Source organism: Bos javanicus, chromosome X (genome assembly GCF_032452875.1).
Source record: "Bos javanicus breed banteng chromosome X, ARS-OSU_banteng_1.0, whole genome shotgun sequence".
Lineage (NCBI taxonomy): Eukaryota > Metazoa > Chordata > Mammalia > Artiodactyla > Bovidae > Bos > Bos javanicus.
Genome location: NC_083897.1, coordinates 78,599,283 through 78,614,045, shown reverse-complemented (window position 1 = coordinate 78,614,045; position 14,763 = coordinate 78,599,283). Strand labels below are relative to the sequence as shown.

Here is a 14,763-nt window from a genome sequence, read left to right as displayed (position 1 = left end):
CACGTATTGCTGAAGCCTGGCTTGGTGAGTTTTGGGCATTACTTTACTAGCGTGTGAGATGACTGCAATTGTGCGGCAGTTTGAACATTCTTTGGCATTGCCTTTCTTTGGGATTGGAATGAAAACTGACCCTTTCCAGTCCTGTGGAACACTGCTGAGTTTTCCAAATTTGCTGGCATATTGAGTGCAGCACTTCAGCAGCATCATCTTTTAGGATTTGAAATAGCTCAGCTGGAATTCCATCACCTCCACTAGCTTTGTTTGTAGTGATGCCTTCTAAGGCCCACTTGATTTCACATTCCAGGATGTCTGGCTCTAGGTGAGTGATCACACCATCGTGATTATCTGGACCGTGAAGATCTTTTTTGTACAGTTCTGTGTATTCTTGCCACCTCTTCTTCATATCTTCTGCTTCTGTTAGGTCCATACCATTTCTGTCCTTTATCGAGCCCATCTTTGCATGAGATGTTCCCTTGGTGTCTCTAATTTTCTTGAAGACATCTCTAGTCTTTCCCATTCTGTTGTTTTCCTCTATTCCTTTGCATTGATCCCTGAAGAAGGCTTTCTTATCTCTTCTTGCTATTCTTTGGAACTCTGCATTCAGATGCTTATATCTTTCCTTTTCTCCTTTGTTTGTTGCTTCTCTTCTTTTCACAGCTATTTGTAAGGCCTTCCCAGACAGCCATTTTGCTTTTTTGCATTTCTTTTCCATGGGGATGGTCTTGATCCCTGTCTCCTATACAATGTCATGAACCTCCATCCATAGTTCATCAGGCACTCTGTCTAGCAGATCTAGACCCTTAAATCTATTTCTCACTTCCACTGTATAATCATAAGGGATTTGATTTAGATCATACCTGAATGGTCTAGTGGTTTTCCCTACTTTCTTCAATTTAAGTCTGAATTTTGCAATAAGGAGTTGATGATCTGAGCCACAGTTAGCTCCTGGTCTTGTTTTTGGTGACTATATAGAGCTTCTCCATCTTTGGCTGCAAAGAATATAATCAATCTGATTTCAGTGTTGACCATCTGGTGATGTCCATGTGTAGAGTCTTCTCTTGTGTTGTTGGAAGAGGGTGTTTGCTATGACCAGTGCGTTCTCTTGGCAAAACTCTATTAGCCTTTGCCCTACTTTATTTCGTATTCCAAGGCCAAATTTGCCTGTTACTCCAGGTGTTTCTTGACTTCCTACTTTTGCATTCCAGTCCCAGATAGTGAAAAGGACATCTTTTTTGCGTGTTTGTTCTAAAAGGTCTTGTAGGTCTTCATAGAACGGTTCAACGTCAGCTTCTTCAGCATTACTGGTTGGGGCACAGACTTGGATTACTGTGATGTTGAATGGTTTGTCTTGGAAATGAACAGAGATCATTCTGTCATTTTTGAGATTGCATCCAAGTACTGCATTTTGGACTCTTTTGTTGACCATGATGGCCACTCCATTTCTTCTGAGGGATTCCTGCCTGCAGTAGTAGATATAATGATCATCTGAGTTAAATTCACCCATTCCAGTCCATTTTAGTTTGCTGATTCCTAGAATGTCGATGTTCACTCTTGCCATCTCCTGTTCGGCCACTTCCAATTTGCCTTGATTCATGGACCTGACATTCCACGTTCCTATGCAATATTGCTCTTTACAGCATCGGACCTTGCTTTTATCACCAGTCACATCCACGACTGGGTATTGTTTTTGCTTTGGCTCCATCCCTTCATTTTTTCTGGAGTTATTTCTCCACTGATCTCCAGTAGCATATTGGGGACCTACTGACCCGGGGAGTTCTTCTTTCAGTATCCTATCATTTTGCCTTTCATACTGTTAATGGGGTTCTCAAGGCAAGTATACTGAAGTGGTTTGCCATTCCTTTCTCCAGTGGACCACATTCAGTCAGACCTCTCCACCATGACCCACCTGTCTTAGGTGGCCCCACACGGCATGGCTTAGTTTCCTTGAGTTAGACAAGGCTGTGGTCCATGTGATTAGATTGGCTAGTTTTCTGTGATTATGGTTTCAGTGTGTCTGACCTCTGATGCCCTCTCGTAACACCTACTGTATTATGTGGGTTTCTCTTACCTTGGACGTGGGGTATCTCTTCGTGGCTGCTCCAGCAAAGCGAAGCCGCTGCTCCTTACCTTGGACGAGGGGTATCTCCTCACCGCCACCCCTCCTTACTTTGAACGTGGAGTAGCTCCTCTCGGCCCTCCTGCATCCGTGCAGCCACCACTCCTTGGATGTGGGGTTGCTTCTCTCGGCCGCCGCCCCTTACCTCGGCCGTGGGGTAGCTCCTCCTGGCCGCCGCCTCTGACCTCAGATGGTCTACCCCAAATCTTTTCTCTGAGTAAGTTTGTGGCCCTGAAAAAGAAAGATCATTCACACCTATATAGACAAACATTACAGCCTTTCCTATCAAGTGTTTGTTTTCCTGAATATCCATGTATGTTTCCAAAAATCATTTATATTCCTGGCAAGGACCTTTCTCCCCCGTTTCATCTAGTAAGTTGGCATGTAAGCCCCAAATTCCAACCACACCTTTGAGTTATCATCACTGAGTTCTGTGTATATGGAAGTTGCACATGTAAATAAACTCTGGGTTTTTGTTTTTTTTTTTTCTCCTCCTGTCAGTCTGTCTTTTACCAGTTTTCACTCACAGGGCCTAGGTGCTAAACCTAAGAGAGTAGAAGAAAAGGTTTTCCTCCCCCAAAATATTCACAAAGGGGAACCTCTAGATTTCTATGTATCCTTTTTTTAGACCTTGACTCAAGTAAACTGTGAAAAAAAAACAAAAGTCAACACCTCATGATATTGATGAGGTGTTTGAACTTTGAACACTGCCTGGATATTTGATGACATTATGGAATTATTAATTACTTTAGGTATTGTAATGACATTGTAGTTCTGTTAAAAGAGAGTTCTCATGTTTCAAAGCTACATACTGAAATGCAGATTCAATGATATGATATCTGGCCAGGGGTTGCTAATTATTGATGCTGGGTGATGTCCACAGGAGGTTCATTATGCTATTCTACTTGTATATAGGCTTGAAATTTTCCACCACAAAAAGCTTTTCATATGAAATAGAAAAGGGTGGATCAAGGAGATGTTTACCCAAATGTGGCTTAGCTGCCTGCCTTTGGAAGCGTTTTCATTATAGGGAACAACAATCACAAATTTAAGAAAAGCCTGGTATCTGTTTTGTGAGCAACAGTGACATATGACTGGAGACTGATTTCACCCCCTCACTTCAGCCCCCTCACTAGGCAGCATCTGTGCTGCTCCCCTCAGCCTGTGGCAGCCCAGTTTGGTTGCCAGGCGATAGAAGCCAGAAGCCCTTTTCTTGGGAGGGAGAAAAGGGAAAGGGAGGGAGAGAAGCAAGGAGTGGGGGAAGGTAGAAAGAAGTTGCCCAGAGGAAAGCTTGTCCCTGCCTAGCAGCCTGGCCCAGGGGGAGAGATGGGGGCAGGGTCTCTTGTTGGATGCTGGTTTCCCACAGCTCTCACTTTCCATGGTTTATTCTTGGGGGCAGCCTTATCATCAGAGCTTGAGGCTCCACAGAAGCAGGATAGGGGTGGAGTGGGTGCACATGTGCACCTCCTGCAAAGATTAGGGAGATCTGTGATTAAGTAAGATACCAGTTAGCACCCACTCAGAGTCAGAAATTTCAGACAGGCCTCCTCTGGGGGATGTTCCTGAACTCTTACTGAGTTAAAAACAATCCTGGGAAAGCAGCTTGTCAAATGGAAATTCTGCACTGGTGATCACCCTCTGTTGGGGCCATTCCAGAAGGCAGGAGGGCAGGAGGCTTCCTCTTTGGGGTGGAGAAATCTGTCTTCTCTGTCCTTTGGGGAGAGAAGGCAGAAGCCTCTGGTGCTGCACAGTGGCCTGGCAGTCTCATGGACGCTGACTGTGTTGGGGAGCCCTGTGTTCTGATGTTGATTCAGACCCACCTCTCACTGGAAAGCTGTGTGGGCCTGAGCCCATCTCTGAGTCTCAGTTTCCTGATTTTTAGAAGCCTTGAGTGTGGAACCCTGCCTCCCTTCAGGCTTAGATGGGCTGGGATTACAATGCACTCCCCACCCCCAATTCCTGGGCAGGAATTGCTCTTACCTGGGGTGGGGTGAAAGGCGCCTGGCCCTCTCTACTTCCACCTACCAGGCCAGACTGGAAGAACCAACATAGCCAGCACCCTCTGAGAGACAGAGGGAGGGCCTTTCCTAGAGCCACCTTGCTGTGATCATGAGCTACTTCCTGCTGGCCTGGAAGGTGGGATTCAGAGAAGCTCTAGGCAGGTGGGATGGGGGGTGAGGTCAAGCAGCTGCCCGGGAGATCAGCCTTTCAAGACCCAGCATCTGAGAAGGCTGGCTATACTCAATGAGAAAGACATCAGGGAGGCAGCAGTCAGGAGCTGAGCAAGCGCAGGACCCAGACAGCCTCTTTTCTCTGCAGCATCTTTGTGGCTCCTGGTTGCTAGGAGAAGGCTCTTCCGTTGCTAAGCAACTGAAGCCTGGTGGATTAACACCGATTTTCTGAGCTCACTGGAAGGGGAGGGAGAGAAGGTGCAATGCAGTTGCCCTGGGGAAGCTCATCCTTGCCTCCAACCTTTGTTGGTGGATGTGAGTGGAGGTGAAGGGACAGATGAGATGCAGCTGGGAGCTGATTTCTAGGGAGAAGGTCGAGGGTGGGGCAGCTGGGGGCAGGCTATGCATCAGGTATTCATTATAAAGACCAAAAAACCAGAGTGAAACTGGCAATTAAATGCCAATTAGAGCACTAATGAATGCTAATACTGTTCCTTTTTGAAACCCCAGAAAAGGCCTGCAGTCCCTGGGGTGTTTCTGAGCCACCTGACCAGGCTAGATGGGATTGAGCAAGGTTTATCTTCCAAAGATGGGAGGATTGGAGCATTTTAGGGTTCATGGGCCCCCAACAGTCCTGGGGTCCTACCTCCTGGTGAATGACAGAGGCCCCTCAACACACTGCCCTCTGCTTAGGTAATAACCCCCAGATGACAGGGAGCTACTTCTTCCTGTAATTTTCATTTCTGTAGCTTTCCCATACAAAGTGCTTTGCCTGACATGGCCCAAGTCTGTCTTCCTGTGGATCTTTCCTGCAGGTGCCAAGGGTGTTATCCCAATCTGCTTTGCTGCAGGGACCTGTAGCCTGTCTCTTCCGTAAGGCTACCTCTACTCTTACTCTTGCCACTACTCAGGGGACAGAATGGCTGGGGCCTCACCATGACTTGGTGCTTTCTGATCCCTACCCTCAGCCTGGTCTTTAGCCTCCTTAAGGAAGAAGCTACTAGATGGACAAATTTACAAGGGGGTCCTGGATCCAATTCCTGTCCCAGGGTCCAGGCTTCTCCCACTGTTATACTTACTGTAAAGACCTTCTTTCCCAGGACTTCATCAGTCAGGATGCAGGCATTTCCTCCCTCTGGTAGGGTTTCTGTTTTGGGAAGAGCTGGCTCTGGTCAGAGGAAGAGAGCACTGTGTTTTCTCCCTGCTCAGTATCTGTGCTCTGATCCAGAATGTCTTCTGGCCTCAGCTCCTGCTTCCTGAGCATGGCTGCTCTCTAGGCTTGAGCCTGCCTGAGTTTTGCTAGTTCAACCTGATTAGCAGACAACTTCCCCATGTAGGTGCCTCCCAGTGATCAAGGGCACATTCAGCTAGTGCTGAACAAGCATTTTCTTTTTCTCTATAACACTTTGCATCACATAATATATGTTTTATTTATAAGTTTTGTTTTTCCGTTTCTCCACATGATGACATAAGTTCCCTGAGGGTTGAGATTTCTCTGTGTTTCATTTATTGTCCTATCTCAGTGTGTAGAATAGACCTGACATCTAGTAGTATTCAACAAATGTATGCTAAATAATCAATATATGTTTTCACATATCAACAAGCTGTTTATGTATTCATATGTCATGATATCCAAGCTAAATTGATGAATAAAAAGAAGCAAAGTACAGAACTGTATGTATCATTTGGTACTTTTTGTGTGGAAGGACAGAAGTATATAAAAAAGAAATTTATTTTTGTAAATTCTCAGGATGTCATTGAGAAGATAAAGAAATTGGTAACCATGGAAGGACAATTGGCTCACTGAAAGGAAAGGTATAGAATACTTATTTCTCATGATGTACCTTTTTGTGCCTTTTGAATTTTATACCATTAACATGTATTACTTAAATGCTTTTATTAAAAATTAAAAATTTAGATACAATTTTTAAACCTCAAAAATAAAAGCCAGCTTACCAAATCATCTCTGGCAACCTCAGTTACTACCGTATATCTGTCAACTTGACTTAGTCATATGGACCTATGTCATGTGATCACCTAACACTCTTTCAGGCATGCTATATTTAATTCTCACTGATAAATTGCCCATGTCCAATTGTCATATTGAAAACAGGTAATTTCATATTATATGCCAAATATTTCCAGCTTTAATCATCAGGATCTCATTCTTTCATTCTCTCCTATCAAGACTACCAGTATTTTCCCTTTCTGCAACACGAGGCTATGTATACCTTTGACAAGTTCTCTCATTCACTGCCCATGGGAGTATAAATTAGCATGGTTTTCCTCAAAGGTGCTGTATGAATATGTACTAAAGCTTAAAAGTATTCATCCTCGTGAGCATCCACTTCTGGGTAGCCTAAATAAAATGTTAGAAATGTGTATCATGTTTTATGCATAAGGATATTTGTCATGACATTGTTTATAATGGAAAAATATTTGCAGTCATAAGAAGTTCCAACAAGAGGAAAATAGTGTTAAAATAAATTATGGCATGGCCCTGTGATGGAATATCATGCAACCATTTTAAAAATCATGTTTTTTGGGGGAGAAAAATTGAATTTAACCTTATGGAAGAATATTGATGGGTGTGATGAATTATATGTACAAGATATACTGTCAGGGACAACCATGGGAATTAGTCATCCCCTTTTACTGCCTTCAATCTTTCCCAGCATTAGGGTCTTTTCAAATGAGTCAGCTCTTTGCATCAGGTGGCCAAAGTATTGGAGTTTCAGCTTCAACATCAGTCCTTCCAATGAACATTCAAGACTGATTTCCTTTAGGATGGACTGGTTGGATCTATTTGCAGTTCAAGGGACTCTCAAGAGTCTTCTCCAATACCACAGTTCAAAAGCATCAATTCTTTGGTGTTCAGCTTTCTTTATATTACAAGTCTCACATCCATACATGACTACTGGAAAAACCATAGCCTTGACTAGATGGACCTTTGATAGCAAAGTAATGCCTCTGCTTTTTAACATGCTGTCTAGGTTGGTCATAACTTTTCTTCCAAGGAGTAAGCATCTTTTAATTTCATGGCTGCAATCACCATCTGCAGTGATTTTGGAGCCCCCCAAAATAAAGTCTGCCACTGTTTCCACTGTTTCCCCATCTATTTGCCATGAAGTGATGGGACTGGATGCCATGATCTTAGTTTTCTGAATGTTGAGCTTTAAGCCAACTTTTTCACTCTTATCTTTCACTTTCATCAAGAGGCTCTTTTGTTCTTCTTCACTTTCTGCCATTAGGGTGGTGTCATCTGCATATCTGAGGTTATTGCTTTCTTTATTTATATTTATATAAGATATATATTTATATTTATGTAAGATACATTTATATCTTGCTTTCTTTAGTCTCCTGCTAATAATTTAGCAATAAGGCTAAGATTCCTTGAGTGAGATATTCTTCTGGATGAATTTGTCAGAGGATTTGTGGCCATTTTTGATTACATAAGACTCTACTAACATTCTCCCTTTAATTATTTTGGTTCTGTGAGTTTGGGTTCCTGGGGGAAATGCCAAACCCCCCGGCAAAATTTGAGTTACTGCTGAGCAAACTAGAAAATACATGTTCTAAGAGTCTATTTGCTTCAAAGGTAGAAAAATATGGGAAGCTCAAAATGTTGCTGGCAAGTCTTTCTCTTAAAGGATTGATTTCACTGTAATGTCTGGGATGGGGATACTTATTGAAACTCTATATTTCAATGGTCTGAGGAAGACTCTTTTGATGTAGACAAATTGGTGTACTTAAAGGGATTTTGGGGCTTCCCTGGTGGCTCAGATGATAAAGAATTATCCTGCAATGCAGGAGACCTGGGTTTGATCCCTGGATTGGGAAGATCCCCTGAAGAAGGGAATGGCAACCCACCCCAGTATTCTTACCTGGAGAATCCTGTGGAAAGTGAAGCCTAGTGGATTACAATCCATGGGGTCACAAAGAGTCGGACATGTCTGTGCGACTAATGCTTTCACTTTCATAGGAATTTTTAGAAAAATCCGACCCAACCAAATGGATTATTGATATCTCTGAGATGAATATTTCTCAAGAAGTAAAGACAAGAATGAGTTGGGTAGCCATAAACAATTAATATAGTGGAGGAAGAGATTAATAAATGGAAAATTCTTTCTCCTAGTTCACAGTTCTTCCCTACTGGTGCCCTCTCCTTTTACCTTTCCTTACTTCAGTCCAAGACTTGAGAGAAGGTAGGTAATGGCCTCTTGGATGGGTGGTTTCTAGTGGCTCTGAGACCCTGAGATGACTCCTTTTTGGAAGGGGAAGAATTGCCAGCCCTATTCAATATCCTGATATAGGCTGCCTAAGTATCAATTTCACCTCTGAGATTCTCAGAAAACCAAACATATAAACATAGTTAGGGAAGCAAAAATGATTAAAGAAAAAAACAAGGAGTCATTAAGAATTTGAATAAGAGACTGTGCTTTAGAATGAAGATGTTGGATTGGTAAATGGTTGCCCTAGTAACTTGCAATAAAAAATTTTAAAAAGCAGTTAGGTTGACTCAGGTGGCCTTGGCCTTAAGTTGCTTGGAGCAAGATTTTGGTTCCTGGCCAGAGACTGAAGTTAGGTCCCAGCAGTAAGAATGCTGAACTAACCATTAGACCACCATGGACCAGTACCCAGTGACAAGGCCCTGGCCTATCAGCTGTATAGAAATGAATTTCCGTATGGAGATGAAAAGTAGTAAAATAAGCAAAGTGTTTGTTAGGAGGGAAAGGATATGTGTGTATAGACACACAGGTGGGTTCAGAGGGACAGTCATGCCCCCATAGTAGTTTGAATAACTTATATGGGGCATTTCCTCCAGGTTTCCTTTGGTCAATCATCTTGCTTTGCCTGGTTCTGAGTCAATATTTGGTTTATCTCAGGGTCCTCCCACATGTGCATGTACATCTCTTAGCCAAGAAGGATTCTAGTAAAGAGGCCTATATGTAGATTGACATCATTCCCTTTATGACCTTCAAGGAGCCATTCTGCAAATGTGTAGTCAGGGAGGTCTCCTTGACCTGGACAATGAGAAATATGTGGTCTTTTATCTGGGCAGGGCTTAGCTTCTCTTCCTCTTCATCTTGGAGTATCTGTCCACAGGGACAAATTTTAATGGTTCAGCTTGGGGCCCATCTACCTCCTGCCTCAAGGCTACTAAAATGACAAAATGAGAATGGACTCTAGAATGCCTTCCAAACCTCTCTATTTTTTAAAATAAATTTTAAAAATTAATTAATTTTAATTGAATGCTAATTACTCTCAATTTTCTAACCTCAACATGAAGAAAATAAATCCTACTCTTTTGGAGCTCCAAAGACTCAAATGCTTCTTATAAGTTATCCAGGACTACTAGGAAGACTAGAAATGATGAGTCCATATGTCCTTTTACCAGATGATATTACTATCTTAAGAGCTCTTTTCCAGTGGTCCAGGAAGATCTGTAATTTTTTTCTGAGGTGCTCCATGGAGTGTTTTCAATCCACAGCCCTATGCATGGGATGTACACAGGCTGCTGCATAAACTATTGATATTGGCTGACTTGCTCAACTAAAGTAATCAGCATAATGGGCTTCTGTTAAGTTTCCTAGGAATACCATAACAAAGTACCACAAATTGGGTGGCCTAAAGCAATAGAAATTTATTCTTTCACAGTTCTGGAGGCTAGAAATCTGGAATAAAGGTGTTGGCAGGGTCATACTTTCTCTGAGACTAAAGAGAATCCTTCTTTGTCTCTTCCTAGCTTCTGCTGGTGACTGTCAATCCTTGGTACTCGTGGATTGCAGCTGCATCATTTTAATTTCTGCTCCTGCCTCAAATGGCGTTCTCCCTGTGTGTCTCTGTCATCACACACTGTTTTCATCTTCTTAAAAGGACACCAGTTATATTGAATTAGATCTTGCCTTTTGCTTGATGACATTTGCAAAGACCCCAGTTCCAAATAAGGTTACATTCACAGGTTACTTGGGGTTAGGATTTCAACATATCTTTTTGGAGGGCATAATATAACTCATAACAAGGACCAAATAATAACTCCTGTTATCAAGGACTACCATGCTTCAGGAAATGTTGTTTGCGTCCTTGAACAACTTGGGCTACTTAATCTTCATGCCTTCAAAACTTAGTATAAGGGATTAATGTTGGCAATCCTTGAAGCTTTTCTGCAGAAGGTGAACTGGAAGGAACTATAGTGCTGCACTCAATAAACTGGATAAATCTTCACTGATTTTCACCAGTAATTTATTCAGTTCAGTTCAGTTGCTCAGTCGTGTCCAACTCTTTGCGACCCCATGAATCGCAGCACTCCAGGCCTCTCTGTCCATCACCAACTCCCAGAGTTCACTGAGACTCACATCCATCGAGTCAGTGATGCCATCCAACCATCTCATCCTCAGTCATCCCCTTCTCCTCCTGCCCCCAATCCCTCCCAGCATCAGAGTCTTTTCCAATGAGTCAACTCTTCACATGAGGTGGCCAAAGTACTGGAGTTTCAGCTTTAGCATCATTCCTTCCAAAGAAATCCCAGGGCTGATCTCCTTCAGAATGGACTGCTTGGATCTCCTTGCAGTCCAAGGGACTCTCAAGAGTCTTCTCCAACACCACAGTTCAAAAGCATCAATTCTTTGGTGCTCAGCCTTCTTCACAGTCCAACTCTCACATCCATACATGACCATAGGAAAAATGATAGCCTTGACTAGACGGAACTTTGTTGGCAAAGTAATGTCTCTGCTTTTGAATATGCTATCTAAGTTGGTCATAACTTTCCTTCCAAGGAGTAATTTATTAGGCATTATCTAAATTTACAAGGATGGATTCAGGGGAAGGTTAGAAAAAGCCCTTGGTCCTCTCTACTTCTGTGGCAGGCTTTTTGCCTAGCAATCAAGCACAAGTCAGAGAAAAAGTAGATGGATGGCAAGGACAGTTTCTAAGATATTGGCAGCATTCAGTTTTGGGAAAATATAGAGAAATATGAAGACGAAAAAAAATTAAGACCTCAGTGTTAGCTTTTCAGTTTTAATTATTCATAAAGGGAAGAGACTATTATCTCAAGTCATTCATTCATGAGAGGGAGTCCCCTAATGTAAGGTCAGTAAGGTTACAAGAAGACAAGGCATCAGAAAAATGAATGCCTGAAGAGACTGAAGAATATGTAAGGAGTAGAAACCAGCTCTGAAGCTTTACAATTGCCTCAAAGATATTAACCCCAGGAAATCACACAGGAAATAACTGGCAAGTAGTGCAAACTAATGAGCAAGATTGCCATACTGGGGGAGACTTTGGAGCTGAGAATGGGAAAAACATATGTCTGTTTCTTTTCCCTACCTTAATCTTTCCCTAACTGTTCTTATGGATACTGGAGGCACATATTCTGTATTTTCTAATGATCTTTCTCATTTTTCCTTTACCCATACAAATATGCAAGTTGTGAGTGTCTCCACACAAATTTTGCCTCTTTTTCTTCTCTGTTTCCTGTGCAAATAAGTCATCTGTTAGAGGAACAGGCCTTTCTCTTGTCTCCTGTTGTGCCTGTTAATCAGATGGGAGGGAACATGGTCTGTAAACTAAGGGCTACCATATTCTTTACTCTGGATGGAGAGTTTGGTAAATATGTCCTTCTGAAACAAAGGATAGGAGAGAGAGAGACAGTTTCGCCTAATGCTGGAAAAGCACTCAGAATTATAGGAAATAGATTCATCTTTAGGAATTAGGATTTAAAAATCCTAGGAACAAATGATACAATAATAATAAAAGGGATTAATATTAATGTTAAAGCTTACAACAAATGAAAACCATGGCCATGGTTACAATAGCCTTTCTCTCTAGCTCAAATAGAAGAAATAGAAACTGCAATTAGATAACTAGAAAGATAGGACATAATTAAAAAATGGGGACATTTGCCATGTACCTATAAAGAAAAAGAAAAATTTGACATGAAAATTTCAATTTATAAATTTGTACAAGAAGTTAGTCATTTCTTTGTTATCTCTTATATACATCCATGCTACTATCTTAACATTTGTACTGCATCAGCTAAACATTTTTCTGTAATAGACTTATATTCAGCTTTCTCTTCTCATCTTTAGTTGAAGAATCATGGTTCTTTGTGTTTACCTATTGAAGCTTTTAATATTTGTGGCAACGAATGTCTCAGATTTGCTTATTATATTCTCTAGACATTTATAAATGAACTTGAATATTCACCACAGTGGCCCATGCTAGTTTAATATGAGAATGATTTATTGATAATTGTTAAGACTTTCTGGAGAAGGAAATGGCAACCCATTCCAGTATTCTTGTCTGAAGAATTCCATGGACAGAGGAGACTAGTGGGCCCTAGTCCATGGGATAGGAAAAATATGGACATGACTGAGAGACTAACACACACACACACACAAGACTTCACATACATATAAAGAATATAGATTGGCTTTCTTAATATTTTTAGCTGCTGAAGAACATAAAACCTTCCTAGATAAATTGTAGTACTGAGAGAGTCAAATCCTAGGCAGATTGATAAGAAGTCCAGGGGTCCCCAAGGAGACAGGGATCTGGAATTCTCAAGGAGGAAGAAAGGACAAACTTTTTTGTCTCTCTACATTCCTTAGGATTATATAACAATAATGTATCCTGCTTGAGGACAGTCTCTGGAAAAAGCCTTCTGGCTAATCCTGTTATCTTAAGGTATAAATAATGGGAGTAGGTCTAGTGAGGTCTTTACAACCTCCAGACATTCTTTTGATTCACTATCACCCTGCTTATTTAATTTATATGCAGAATACATCATGAGAAAGGCTGGGCTGGAAGAAGCACAAGCTGGAATCAAGATTGCCGGGAGAAATATCAGTAACCTCAGATATGCAGATAACACCACCCTTATGGCAGAAAATGAAGAGGAACTATAAAGCCTCTTGATGAAAGTGAAAGAGGAGAGTGAAAAAGTTGGCTTAAAGCTCAACATTCAGAATACTGAGATCATAGCATCTGGCCCCCCACTTCATGGGAAATAGATGGGGAAACAGTAGAAACAGTATCAGACTTTATTTTTTGGGGCTCCAAAATCACTGCAGATGGTGATTGCAGCCATGAAATTAAAAGACGCTTACTCCATGGAAGAGTTATGACCAACCTAGATAGCATATTCAAAAGCAGAGACATTACTTTGCCAACAAAGGTCCATCTAGTCAAGGTTATGGTTTTTCCAGTGGTCATGTATGGATGTGAGAATTGGACTGTGAAGAAAGCTGAGCACCAAAGAATTGATGCTTTTGAACTGTGGTGTTGGAGAAGACTCTTGAGAGTCCCCTGAACTGCAAGGAGATCCAAGCAGTCCATTCTGAAGGAGATCAGCCCTGGGATTTCTTTGGAAGGACTGATGCTAAAGCTGAAACTCCCGTTCTTTGGCCACCTCATGCGAAGAGTTGACTCATTGGAAAAGACTCTGATGCTGGGAGGGATTGGGGGCAGGAGGAGAAGGGGAAGACAGAGGATTAGATGGCTGGATGGCATCACTGACTGGATGCAAATGAGTTTGGGTGAACTCCAGGAGTTGGTGATGGACAGGGAGACCTGGAGTGCTGCGATTCATGGGGTCGCAAAGAGTCGGATACGACTGAGTGACTGAACTGAATAAATAATTAGAGAGTATATAACTGCATGGCTAACACTAGCAAGGGGGTACTCTTTCTGCCCCCTTCTGATGCCTATGTCAGAAGCTTTGTCTATCTTCTTTAAACTTTAATAAAACTTTGTTACACAAAGCTCTGAGCGATCAAGCCTCGTCTCTGGCCCCAGATTGAATTCTTCTCCTCCAGAGGCCAAGAATCCTGGCGTCTTTTTGTGGTTCAGCAACAACCTTTCAGTACCGTCCAATTGAAGTCAGATATTTGGGACATTTGATATTAGTCAACAGACAAAAGGTAGTTCCAGCCCAAAGTCAGCCTATTTATAAGTGAAATAACCTACTATGAAAAAAAAAAAAACCCACCAATGTTGGGTGTTGGTTGGGTATTACAATGTATCTCTACCTTTTCTGAAAATATTAACCAGATATTGAGATATCACATGATGCATCACCAGAATCTTTACTGTAGTCCAAACAAGCTAGAGAAGGCTTTTAAACCCTTAGAGTAACCCAGTGGTATTTAGAGTTTCTAACTGACAAAATATTCCTCCTTTTTTGTAATGAAAACAAGGGAGCTACTAGTGTTGCACTTTCTTAAAAGTTAAGCTCCGATCATAGGCTAATTGCTTACTTTTATATGTTGTTGGATTCTTTTGTTCTGGAAATGCCAGGGTGTTTGTAAACCTTAGCAGCCATTGGTATTCTAATTGAAAAGGCTCAGGCTTTGACTCTGGAATATTTAATTTACTTATATGCACCTCATGCTGTTACTGCCATTTTATAAATTCATAAGATATAACACGGTCAGGAGGGATGTGGGAGGGGGGTTCAGGATGGGGCGGGGCACATGT

General features: G+C 41.8%; 1 pseudogene; it reads right to left on the bottom strand.

Moving 5' to 3' along the window:
• Positions 1-14,763, bottom strand: part of LOC133242607 (neurabin-2-like) — a 141,761-nt pseudogene that overhangs the window by 35,564 nt on the left and 91,434 nt on the right.